Source organism: Cupressus sempervirens, chromosome 7 (assembly GCF_028749045.1).
Source record: "Cupressus sempervirens isolate cs-2001-9-10 chromosome 7, ASM2874904v1, whole genome shotgun sequence".
In the NCBI taxonomy this organism is placed as follows: domain Eukaryota; kingdom Viridiplantae; phylum Streptophyta; class Pinopsida; order Cupressales; family Cupressaceae; genus Cupressus; species Cupressus sempervirens.
The window spans coordinates 28,515,229-28,529,526 of record NC_143124.1 but is presented as its reverse complement, the minus strand read 5'-3'; positions in this window follow the sequence as shown (position 1 = coordinate 28,529,526).

Sequence of the window (14,298 nt, the reverse complement as noted above, 5' to 3'; positions counted from 1 at the left end):
TCTAGCTCAGTCCTTCCTCTCTATTTCGTTCCTTATACAATTTAATCTTTTAGATGTGTTGTTGAAATAGGGTATATGGTGACTTAGCTCAACATTTGAGCAATATGGTGGATTTTCAATTTTTTTACATTAACTTTGGACTAACATTTAAAGATTAATATCAATGTTTTAAGTTGCAAAGAACTAGATTGTAACTTCATATCAAGGACGTCTAACTTATAATCGACATGGAAAGAGGTGTCACTCACCCCTTCATTTCAGGAACACAAAGAGAAATAATATTATTAGGAATTTCTCTAATCTTGTAATTAAATAGTAAATGAAAGAATATTTATAAAGATTCCTGTTGTATTGAAGAAACATATATTTAACAATAATAAAAAATGCAATTATACAATAAAGAAGAGTTTGTCCTTAATAAAGATATGAAACTATGGCATGTCCCTTTTTAAAATGTATTTTGTATTGGACTTGGTCCCAAGCAAAACTGGAGGTTCTCTTCTCCATTCTTTCCTACCAGTGCCTGTTTGAATGGAGATATTTGTAATCTTACTTATTCTATTAATATAATTTATAATGCTTTGGTCATTTGCCAATAATAAAAAATGGTTTGTGATTAATTTATATCTCAATAAAGAATTTTTAAAAGTCTTGGTAAATAATCACTTTTCACATTGCCCAAAATTAAGAATATGTAAATAGTTTTTTAAAAAAATGAAGATTTCATATTATTAGTAAGTGTCGGTAGGATAAGTACTATCATATCGCTTTATCGATTGCTAGTTTTAGTTAGCGATTAAATGAATTTCTTTTAATCAATCTTCATCAATTGCGTGTAGTGCCTACCCCTAATTTGCATTTTGTTATTATTGTCCAACTCTTTTAGGCTAGTTTTATACTTGATGATTAGTAGCAATATTTTTGAGATTATCAGATATTGTTTCATATGCAGTTGATTTTATAATGAGATTACTTGGTACTCTATACTTCATGTATGCAGAATGATTATTACAATAATTTTAGTTATTGATGATGATTAGTTAGATGAATTATCATATGTGTTTTCTTATGGATACTTACCCCATACTGCATGTGTATGGTGTACGTGTATGTTTTCTTTATGTATGGCAGTTCTAATCGGGGTTAAGGAAGGGATTCGTAGTCACCTACTAGTTGGGATCTACATGATGCACCACTTCCTGCCATTGTCTTTTTAGCTTACTACATATGTGTTTGTACATGCATGAATTCTATGCAGATTGCAGGTACCGGGTATCAACTTCCTTGAATTTGCTAGGATGTGTGTACCCTATCACATTATCTCAATGGTAAGAGAGGAGATAAATTCTTAAGTCCAAATCTTAAACCTTTAACCCATTTGTCTTAGAAAAATTAGGACAAGTATTTAAGTTGATTACATTCTGAATGTGTCGTATGAAGTTAATTCATGATTATAACCCTTTAGTTTGATCTTGTATATGCCTTTCTATGATAGGTTTTCGAAATTTGTTTTATAAGTCTTTCATGATTTTTCTATTAATTAAGTCAAATTAAATTATTAAATTAATGAATTAATTCAATAAAAAATTATTATGATATTTTAATATTTAATTAATTTGGAAATTAATTCAATAAAAATGATTAAATTTAAAGTTATAAATTATAAGTTTAATTTTAAAACATGATAATATTTAATTAATTTAATAATAATATATTTAGAGTTCATTTTTAAATAAATGCTAAATATGATTGTTATTTAAGGTAATAAATATTTTATCAATTAATGTTTCGAAAATAAATTAAAAAGTGGAAAAAGATAATAATTTATTAAAAGCTTTAAGATTGCATAAAGTATGCATGAGATTAAAATTTAATAAATTAATTAAAAGGAGAAGTCAAGTGAAATTAAATAAAGTTATTTTATAATTCAATAAACATGCATGAAAAAGATAAAGTTATAGTTCTAATTTTGGTTGTTTTATATTTATTTAATTTAATAATAATTTATTTAGGAGTTTTATTTTAATTAATAAACTGTAAATAATATTGTTAATTGAATTAGTAAATATATTATTAAAGCATCTCATGATTTAATAAGAGAGAGAAAACATAATTTAATAAATTTTATTTTAACTAAATTGCATGAGGGCATGAGACATATTCATCTTGATTTCACTGCCAAGATCTTTGCAAAAAAATTTGCTCGATAGCATCCCATGACTGGCTGGGATAATAGTGACCAAGATATTTAGTTTTAACTTCTTTTCTAGTTGTGTTGCAAGAGCTACTTGATTGTCTTTTAATTGGGCAACTAGCAAAACTTGTTTCGCCTACATAGAATACACCTTTCCTAATGGTTAGTTTAGAGAGAGGCCTACGGCATGGGCCACCTTTGAAGGCATAACATTATCGGATGCACTAGAATCAATGATACCATTGCTTAACTTGTATCTACCTATATAGAGGGAAACATAGAATGGATCAAGTTTATCTGATAGAGAAGTTGCAACAAATTATTCCTTCTTGGTCATGAGCCCTTCCAAATTTTCTTCTTCTAGAGAAATCACTGACTCGTGGTTCATAGTGATTTTAGGCAAACCTTTTCCTTTACCAACATGTTGAATCAATCTATCTAACTAATGTGGGTTGGCTTTTAGGTAGTCCAACTAAGAAATCTACACTTTGGTCTTCTTACAATCATCAATAAAATCAAAAGATTCTTCAACAATGGGAGAGGATTTGACTTTATCTATCTCCTTTTCTTGTGAAGGCTCTTCCAAAGTATGCTTATGAGATAGAATTCACTTAGCAGTCTCATTAGAGGCTTTATCCTTTGCTTCTTTTCCCCACTTCTATTCTAATCTCTGTCTCCAATTTGGTGTAGATGCATTGCAAGAATGATATATAATATCTTCAGCTTTCTCACCATCAGATTCATATTATAGATAATTTATGGAAGAGGTCCCAATAGTAGGTTCTATTGCATCTTCAGGGGCCACATATTCTTCTATTTTCTCTCTCGTCAATTGCATTTGAATGAATCTAGCCATCTCAGGACAACTTGCACCATCATGATCTATTGTCAAGTAGAAATCACACATAGCAGATTGATTACTAGATGATGCGGGATGCTCGATGGTTAATGTTGGTGTTGGTTGGGGTGGCTATTTATAATGTTTATTCTATTGATATGACATATAATTCCTCCTTGGAATATCTTGCTACAAAGGCAGAGGATTGTGGGGCAACTGCTTCTTAATTTGTAACACATCATTACCCAATTTCTGATATAAAGGGTCAATGGTAGTTGTATATGAGCAATGTTAGTATGCTAATAGAAACCAAATTTAAATAAAGCTTCTACAAACTAAAAAAAATTCATAAACTTCAAGATAGACTAAGATGAGCTCTCAATTGAAAATATGAGCCATTAATGGGCTCTCTCAATGAGAAGCTCTCTTGTTGAGTGGCTTTATCTAAATGGATAGGATGTATGCTCAATATGCTTCCAAAGGCTTCAATGGATGATTGTGGATTTTTGGTGTGGATAGATGGCTTTAGTATGGATTTGGATCTCAAAATAGCATTATAAATTTACTTCATGGATTGTGTTAAAATGGCTTGGGAGAGGGTTCCTTAAATAGGCAAAGGGCTTGAGGGATCAAGGGCTAGGATGCAAGGATGGGAAAAAGCTCATGGAGGGCTTAGATTGCATGAGAGGAGATCACATGGATTGTGCTTTCTTACAACCAATCAGGAAGTGACACATGTCACAGGGTGAGAGGATGGAGAAAAGGGCAAGGATGAGTCAACAAAGGAGGCTCAAGAGATAAAATCTTCATAAAGACCCTTCATAAGTGCTTTGTAAGAACATTTATGACTTTGTGGACTTTATAAAGTTTTGTGGTTGAAGATATTTGTGAGAGACACCATAAAATTCAAATTTGAGGGTTTAGGGGGGTTTTAAGCTTGCTTAGGGTTGTAAAAATGATTAGAGGAAGGGTTAGAGATGGCTTAGGACTAGGCAAGTGGATGGCAAGTGGATTGCAATTAATGAGGGTGGGTGAAGGAGGAGATATTTGTTAACTTTGGCTTGAGTTAGCAAGTCTTAACCCATGTTTAGGGAATGTGACAAGGTTAGGAGGGGATTAGGATTAGGGTTAAAGACATCTTCTATAAGAGTCTAGGCTTTGGATGAGGATGAAGACTTTCTAGAAGAGTCTAGAACTTCCTAGGATAAGATTTTATGAAATAAATAAAGTTTTATTTATTTCAATAGTTTGGGTTGAGGAGATATTTATTAAAATATGTTTAATAAACATGAGGATTAATATTTAATCTTGATTAAATATTTTGAGTTTGGATTAGGGGTAGGAAATGATGAGATTAGCCTTTAATCAAAATTAAAGAAGGATTAGAAGATTTTGGAAGAGGTTATTGGTCTTAAAGAAATTGGCCAACTTTTGGGAAAAAAATAAATTAATTATTTATTTTGGGATTTTTGGTCAATTTATTAATTAAATAATTAATAAATAAGAAAATAATGTTTAAATAAGATTTAAACATTTTTGGGAGGGATTCCTTAATTAAATATTTTTAATTAAGATAAAGGGATTTAATGGCATAAAAATAAATTAATTAATTAATTATTAAATGATGATGTCATCAGGAATTTTTTTAAAAATAAAAATACTTTATTTTCTAAAGGTTTTTTAGGTGTCTACATTTTTCCCCTCTTTGATGTGATGCCGCAAGTGGCATGACATCAAAGATAAAAAAATAAGATGCCCAAGGCTAGAGCAGAAGAGGAGAGAATGGACTGTGAGATGCCCCTTCAAGAAGGTAGTGGGGAGAGAAAGCGAGGCTCGACGACTTCTTGAAAAGTACAAGAATTCGAGATGAGCAAGAAGACTCAGATTTGCTTAAGAGAAGAGGTTTGGTTAGCTCAAACTCTCACTGCGGGAGAATGATAAAGGGAGAATTAGAGGCACAAGAGGAAGCAAGCTTAAGATCTCAGGGATTGCAGAGGATGAAGGAGCGAACCGCTATAAAAAGAATCCAGGATGGGGAGATGGATGAGGGGATTAAAAAAGCTGATGCAACAGGATTTCAAAGAGTCAGATTGGCGGAAGATGGGTTTCGGAGATCCCTAGGACTAGGATTGTGGATCTCGAAAGATGAGGCTTGGTGGATTGATTTGGATTGGTGGATCCCTAAGACTAGGATTGTGGATCCCTAAAGCTAAAGGTGAGGAGTGATTCAAAGAGATACTGATGCATAAGCTGGGGTAGGAGAGACGGATGCCAGATATGGATGGGGGATAATGGAGATGAAGGAAAACCATTGAAGCTTTTTGAGCAGGGGGGATACTTCAAAGAGAAGTACCACCATGTAGTTGAGCACTAGATTTGCTATAGGACTGTTGGTTAATTGCCAAGGTTACCAAGAACATCAAGGCCTTTTCACCAATTATCCAGAGGACTAACAAACTGACTCAAAACAAAAACGCAAGGATTGCCCCAGTATCACACATGAATCCCAGAGGAAGCAGTGTGGAAACGACACTGGGTAACCCACAAGCAAAAAAGAAAACAAGCAAAAGACATGATCAAGACCTTACGCTCTGATTGCCCCATTCACAGTATACCATGATATGGAAGATCGTAGCAACCTTGAGGAGGGAACAAGGAGATTGCTTGGAAAAGATATTTCAAGACCCAATAGGGAAGAGTCCAAATCAAAAGAAAGAAAAAATCCAAAAGAGAACCGTTTGCCAACGAGATGGGTAGGATGAGGTACTAACGGACCAATATCCTATATCCTGCAAGGACCTATCAGAGAGCACCTAAGCTGGTGGACTTGGATGAGTGATGCGTCTGGCAAACTAAACTAAGAAAGATAACACTTTGGTGACAAGAAATCTAGCTAAAGGATGCATTCGAATAGCTAACCAAGGGTTGTGCGATGTGTGCAAGATGTTGATCAAGGACAAACTGACACGAACACTGGATAGATACAATGGTACTAAGCTAAAGAGAATGTACAAGCTGAAAGACCAAGATATTTACAAGTTGAAGCTGACCAAGATATTTACAAGTAGGCAAAAGCTCGGGATGATAGGATAGCGGGATGGTTTGATGCTATGCAAGATGCAAAAGCTAAGGATGGGGTGATAGCGGAAGATATGGATTTGGGGAGGATGCATCCCAATGATGATGAGATATTTTGTGACCAAGGATGACTAGAGGAGCAGGATGAGATGGCTGGATAGGATGGTAGATAGCTAGGATTTATGATGGATATAAAGAGATGACATTGGGTTTGCATGAGGATAGCCTAGAGCTAGATACCAATAATAAGGGAGGATGGACAAGACAAGATCTCTAAGGAATATGGTGCCCCCAATCAGAAGATAACATATGGAAGGAGGTCTTATGATGGATGTGACAGGATTGAAGCTAGGATGGAAAAAGCTGAAGGGGCTAGGGAGATGGATGATAGCTGGGATGATTGGCTGAAGCTGCATAAGATTAGTGGATGATGTGAGATGGAGGATGGAGGATAGGTGGATAGATTGGAAGATGGAGTTGGATGTCAAGAGATGACCAAAAGCATGAGGGTGATAGGCTAAGCTGGGGATGGCGAGATTACGCATGACGCTTGTTTGCCAAGTTTTCATCATGGTACTTGTCCAAGGTGCTTGAATTGCCAAGTTTTCACCAGTGGATGCTTTATTTTTCTTTTCTTTTTTGACTTTTTGACTTTGGACTTAGCTGGAATAATTTTGGATTTCTTCAGCTATTTTGGCTTTTTTAGAATTTTTCACTGGCTGTTGGAATGTTCAATTTTGTTGCTAGCTGTTGGTACACCGGATGTGTGATTTATGCAATAGATTCGATTAGATGGGATTGATGGTAGAAGATGGAGGGATGAAAATGCTGGAAAGGAGCATGAGATGGGGATGCTTGCAAGAGCAACATTGGCACATGTTGGAACGGGTGTGAAAAGAGCATATGGGGGATAGATGGTAGATGCAGGCGTGATGGAGGATTTGTGGAAGCGTGCTTGGGGATATAGGCACCCAAGATGGAGTTAGGAGTGGGGGACATGAGTCACTAGATGGGGGATTAGCAATGGTGGATGCCATTATGCATTGGGTTTCAACTTTTTTCTTGTGGATCCACATGATTTTGGATTTTCTTTTCATAGGCTTTTGCATTGTTTTGCATTCTTTGATTGGATTTTGCCTTTTTGGAGTATGTCTTTTAGAATAGACATATGATTGCCTAGGATGTGGATTTTTAGCTTTATGCATTTTGAAGTTGGCATTCACATTGTTGTGGTAAGCTTTGGGAAGATGGTTAGGAGAAGCTTTGTGAGATGGAGAGGATATGAAAGAGCATGTAGGGGGATGATAGTGGATGATGTGCCCTGATATGTGCCTTTGTTGATCTTGCATAGAAATGGATGGAATAGGATTTTTATGATGGTTGATAGGAGGATGGAGGATGGTAGATTTTGGGACATAGGGACCCAAAATGGATTTAGCGGATGAAGGGGGGATATGGTAGGTTGTTTTGGGTTGCAAAGATGGTGGAGGGGGGATGACATAAGATTTCTTGAAGGATTGATGGGAGGCTGGGATGGTGGGCTTGGAGATAGGCTTGGTTTGGGGGTGTGGTGTACCAACACCTTTAGATGGTGAGCCTTTGGATACATATCCAAGACCATGAAATCCTAGATTTTTTTGTGCAATAATAGGCTCTCTAATTCCTTGCTCTTGTGGTCCTAAACCTTGACCTTGATAATGCCATCGATTGAGCATTTGAACAAGCTGAAAAAACTTTTTGCTTGCAAAAAATGGTAGAAGTGATTTATTAGGTGTATTGCAATGGGGAGATACTGTTCTTAATTCTTCTGCTGAGAGAGGGCCACCGTGGATGAATGTAAGTGAACCAAGAGGGTAGATTATAGATGGTGGAATAGCTTGGATAGGTGGTAAGATGGAAGCATGGAGCGGGGGAGATGGAAGGATAGGATCTTGATGTAGCTGGTGGGATGACAAGATATCTTGTAGTGGAGGAGATATGGCTCGAGGTTTTGGAGATGGAGGAGATGGTGACTGCACTATGGATGGAAGAAATAGTACGATGATATCTTCATTTATGCTTTGGGGGATGTCAACATGCTTTTGGGCAGGATCTTGATAGGATTGGTTTGGAGTGGATGACACAATAGGAGGTGAAGGGATGGATTCTTCAAAGGCAGCGGATGGATAGATAGGAGATTCAGTAGTGGAGATGGGTGAGTAGAAGATGGATGCATAAGGGTCATTACGAGAGATTTGGGAAATGCTTGGAGGCAATGTGGATAGGATTTTGGAGGGATTTGATAGGTGGTGGGATTTTGATGCTTGTGAGAAGTGGAAGGATTTTAAGCAATTTGATGGATGGTATGGGGATGATAGCTATGGGAGATGGAGGTGATATTATAGATGGGGAAGCTTCATCACTGACTACTTTACATGGTTGGATTAGATGACATGGCTTATCGACTTTTGGAGGCAACTTTTCTTGTATTTCCTCTAGGAGATTCCTTGGAGACTCGTGTGTCGAAGGTGGAGGTGGATTAACAGGAATAGCTAGTGTGATGGGGGTGGAAGATTGGAAGCTTGGTTGATGGGGTGATGGAGAGGAAGCTGGAATATCAGATGGCATGACTAGATAGTTTGGAATAACTCTTGGATTTTGGGGGATGCTTGGGGGAATGTTTCTAAGGCTTTCAATATACCCATCATAGTCAACAAGATTTTCATCATCATTGGAATAGGAGGTGGCGGGAGCAAGGACAATGCGACCAAACACATCATGATAGGATTGGCACTTCATGCTTTGATGATGAGTTTGATGGGGATGGGGTCTTGTGTATGGATGAACACGGAAGCTCATGGTTGGATTTGGGTTAAGCATAGATTTTGGATTGGCTGATGAAAGATTTACTAGGGAGAGTCAAAGTTGCATGACAGACCTAACGAGGATTGGCTAGAGATTTTTGGCTTTCCTGTGGATCGAAGACTTCAAGGGCATGCTGTCAAAAAGTGAGAGTTTTGCTTTCCTATGCATAGGATTTGTGGTGATTGTGTCAACTTAAGGATAGACTAGTGATCCTATGGCATGACACAAGATTGACCACTTATGGATCCCAACCTTTAGCTCAAGGTGATGAGGGATACAAGTGACAAAGCTGGATTACCCTAGACAATGCTCTGTCAAAGGGATAACCTTGGTGAGATTGGTTGATTGGTAGGATTGATTGGATAGCAAAATATAGCAAAGTGACAACAACTCTTTAAAGGCTTGGGTGATTTTGGATTGGGTTGCTAGCTGGCTGGGGGGATGATTTGGATGGACTTTGGATTTGGGATTGTTCTAAGGCAAAGAACTAGATAGATTCGGTTGCATCAGGGGAGCTTGGATGATTTTTTGATAAGGCAGTGACTATGCTAAGTATGCCTTGAGTTGGGAGATTTTTGCTATTCTGGGATTTCGACCAAAATTGGCAAACATTCATTCAAAAGCTATGAACAAACAAGCAGACAAAATTTTTGAGCAAGCATGTCAAACACACCAACATCTTAGGAAGCTTTCTACAAGGAAGAAATTCGGTTTAGCTAGGGAGTCCTCGATATACACAAGGTACGTGAGGCCCAAATTTGTAGATGAAACCAAAAATATGTCACATAGCCGAGAGGAGCAGTAACCCACTTCTCCTCTTTCACTTCTCAAGGGTATAAAGTTCCTTGAGGCTTAGCCCGAGTGACAAAATTTTCATCCCAAGAGAGGTGTCTTTGGATTCACCTCCCGATCTTTATACTCCGCCGGAACGCTGGAGTTGAGGTCGTCCCAAGGGGTGATGAAATCCTCAAGCAGGCCTCCTAAAAAGCTAAGACAAGATTTTGGATCCTAATCTTATGCACCCAAGATGGCCTCAAAAGACGACAAGGGGAGAGAAGACTTGGATGATCTTGGGCTAAAAAACACGCTTGTTCTTTTACCAACTGACGCTTAAGTTTTCTGATCTAGACTTTGCAAGTACTCGTATTTAAGATATAATGTTTATTCCAACTTTGAAGCGTCGACAAAAATAAAATTGATCGAAGAATGCGAACAAGAAGAAGAGTTAGGGTCAACAAGAAGGTAAACTCGTGCGCTCGGAGGCCCTCCACGTTAAGTATCGATTGGTTTTTCTTTAAGGCATTCAAGATTGAGTGTGAGTTTATTTTAAGCCCAAAATAAAGGTGTGTGAGATTCAATTTCAAGCACACGCCCGGAGGCCCTCCACGTCAAGATTTGTCCAATTTTTATGCCCAAATGAAGTGTGAGCGAGATTAATGCGCATTCAAAAAATTTTCTAACTTAGAAAAACTACTAAAAACTCAAGTGAGTGGAGTTTGATTTGTGTGGAGCACTTAACACCCTCCTAGGTGGACCCATCCCCATAGATGGCACTGAGATTGCAACCAATGGTTAAATTGATGGGTGATTAAAGAGGGTGAGTCCAACGACAAACTCACTCAAAGCATTTTTATTTGTTTTTATAACTTAAAAGATTACAAAAATGTAGATTCTTTTTATGCTCCAAAAGATGATTATTTGATTTATGGCATTCAAGATTGGATTTGTTGTTTTAATCATGCATTCAAGAAAAATTTGATTTTAATCCATGGCATTCAAGAGTGATTTTAGCAACATGCATTCAAAGACAAGTGGTTAAACATTCAAGTGTTTTCTTTTGAGCATTCAAGATTGAGATTTTGTGTGTTGTTTTAAGAACTTTGAAGTGCTTTGTTTTAACCTTAGATCATTCAAGATTGTTTTGGACTCAAAAGTGAAAATGACTCTTTGGACTTTGGTTTTCATTCAAGATTTTGTGTTCTAGTTTGCATATTTTAAGCCCAAAAATGATATTCCTAGATTGTTTTGATGCATGAAAAACCTAAGAAACATTCAAGATTTTGCAATAAGACATTTGTTTGGAACAAATAAAAAAGCTTTTATGACAATTTTTGGCAACCATTTAGGACTCTTAGTTTTCATGAGATTTTTTTTAAAAACTTTAGTGTACACTTAGTGTTGATTTTGAACCTTTTGAAATGGAAACTTGAAGTTCTTTTTAAATTCCCAAAAATGAAGTGTTCCTAATTTTGCATGAATGCATCTAAAATCTTGATGTTGCAAGGATGCAAATGATTAGATTGGTTTAGTTTCACTTGTTAAAAGATTTTTTCTTTTTTGCAAATTTTTAATTTTTCAATGGATTTAAGTATGATTTTGGGGTTCATTTTAAGCACTAAAAAGAAGTGTGTATGATTTTGCTTCCTTAAAAAAAAATGGCCAAGATCTCCCACAAGAAGAAGAAGAAGAAGTAGATGGAATAAGAAGAATATCGACAAGAAGAGGAAGAAGAATTTCAAGTTCTTTGTCCACCTATAAGCTTGAAAAATCTGCAAACACTATGAGATAAATTATGAGTTCCTTTGTCTTCTTCATGCTCATGTGGACCTACAAAACCAATTTATACAATCCTACCAATCACAAAAACAAGCAAAATTAGCCAAAATTAGCAAATGACATACAAAACTTGACTAAAAAAGCTAATGAAGATGACCTATGCGGGGTCCCACCGGGCGTGCCAAAATGTATATGAGCAATGTTGGTATGATAATAGAAACCAAATTTAAATAAAGCTTCTACAAACTAAACAAAATTCATAAACTTCAAGATAGACTAAGATGAGCTCTCAATTGAAAATATGAGCCATTAATGGGCTCTCTCAATGAGAAGCTCTCTTGTTGAGTGGCTTTATCTAAATGGATAGAATGTATGCTCAATATGCTTCCAAAGGCTTCAATGGATGATTGTGGATTTTTGGTGTGGATAGATGGCTTTAGTATGGATTTGGCTCTCAAAATAGCATTATAAATTTACTTCATGGATTGTGTTAAAATGGCTTGGGAGAGGGTTCCTTAAATAGGCAAAGGGCTTGAGGGATCAAGGGCTAGAATGCAAGGATGGGAAAAAGCTCATGGAGGGCTTAGATTGCATGAGAGGAGAGCACATGGATTGTGCTTCCTTACAACCAATCAGGGAGTGACACATGTCACGGGGTGAGAGGATGGAGGAAAGGGCAAGGATGAGTCAACAAAAGAGGCTCAAGAGATAAAATCTTCATAAAGACCCTTCATAAGTGCTTTGTAAGAACATTTATGACTTTGTAGGCTTTATAAAGTTTTGTGGTTGAAGATATTTGTGAGAGATACCATGAAATTCGAATTTGAGGGTTTAGGGGGGTTTTAAGCTTGCTTAGGGTTGTAAAAATTATTAGAGGAAGGGTTAGAGATGGCTTAGGACTAGGCAAGTGGATGGCAAGTGGATTGCAATTAATGAGGGTGGGTGAAGGAGGAGATATTTGTTAACTTTGGCTTGAGTTAGCAAGTCTTAACCCATGTTTAGGGAATGTGACAAGCTTAGGAGGGGATTAGGATTAGGGTTAAAGACATCTTCTAGAAGAGTCTAGGCTTTGGATGAGGATGAAGACTTTCTAGAAGAGTCTAGAACTTCCTAGGATAAGATTTTATGAAATAAATAAAGTTTTATTTATTTCAATAGTTTGGGTTGAGGAGATATTTATTAAAATATTTTTAATAAACATGAGGATTAATATTTAATCTTGATTAAATATTTTGAGTTTGGATTAGGGGTAGGAAATGATGAGATTAGCTTTTAATCGAAATTAAAGAAGGATTAGAAGATTTTGGAAGAGGTTATTGGTCTTAAAGAAATTGGCCAACTTTTGGAAAAAAAATAAATAAATTATTTATTTTGAGATTTTTGGTCAATTTATTAATTAAATAATTAATAAATAAGGAAATAATGTTTAAATAAGATTTAAACATTTTTGGGAGGGATTCCTTAATTAAATATTTTTAATTAAGATAAAGGGATTTAATGGCATAAAAATTAATTAATTAATTAATTAATAAATGATGATGTCATCAGAAATTTTTTAGAAAATAAAAATACTTTATTTTCTAAAGGTTTTTTAGGTGTCTACAGTAGTAACGGGAATTTGTTGACCCTTCCCTTTTTGCAGATCATGACTCCATTTACCTTAACTAAGCAAGTCATCTTCCACCTCAATGCCTAAATTTTTTGTATCTACTAGATTAGCAACACTCGCTCTTCATAGTTGAAAGTTTACATTAGAAGGTTGAGCACTGATAAAGGTCATTTGATTCTCTTCAGTCGGCCTTCTATTGACAAGAATTTGGTTCATTGTCTGGTTAAAATGAGCAATGAATTCTCGCATTGGCCCATGAATTTCCTTTTCATTTGAGTTATCTAGGAGAGAAACAAATGTTCATCTTTGGCAGTTTCAAATCTCTTATCAACAACTTGAATCAAGGTTGCCATGAAGTCACTAATCTAGCTGGTAGCTGACCAAACCATTCAGCTGTGGCTTCTTTGAGTGTTTCAATAAGGAGACAAACAGAAAAATTTTCATGTTGAATGCAAGAACCCCACTTGCCATAAAAATAGCACTAATGTGTTGATCAATTGTGACTTTTCTATCTCTGGAAAACTTAGGAAGAATTTTTTTGGAGCCAATAGGCATGTCATGTAATTGGTTCCCTAAAGAAAAAGGACCAATAGCGACTCCCCATGGGACCAGTGGTTGTGGTACTTGATGTGCCATGGTTGGTTGAATGATGTTCAAAGGTTGGAAATTTATGAATAGAGGTACAAGGGTACCTAGTAGGATCAAAGCTTGAAAGGTTGTAGGAGAAACAATAGCCTTGGGTGGTGAAGATGGCCTACTAATAGACTTAATCTTCATCTTCTTCTTAGGAGTAACCAGCTTGAAATCTAACTTCTGAAGGGATTCAAAATCTTCATCTAGTAGACCTTTTTGTCTGTCCACTTGAGTATATGGTTTGTCAACTAGCTTATTGGTTATTATTTACTTGTCCTTGGATGTGAGAAAGATTCTAAATATTTCTTCTTGGGATAACAACTAGTCTTTCAACAACTACAATATTTTGACCAATAGGAGCTCTTTGTAAGAATTCCCTATATTCTTCTTCTTCTTCTAAAACTTGATTTACTTGATGATATTGTTGGGCACTTCGTCTACACCTCCAGGCTAGAGTGTTCAAGTCTGAAATAATATCTTCTTGGGTGTCTTGGAAGCCAAGGTTTGGTCGTAGAACTCGAAAAATGTTCTCATGTGGTAGCACAA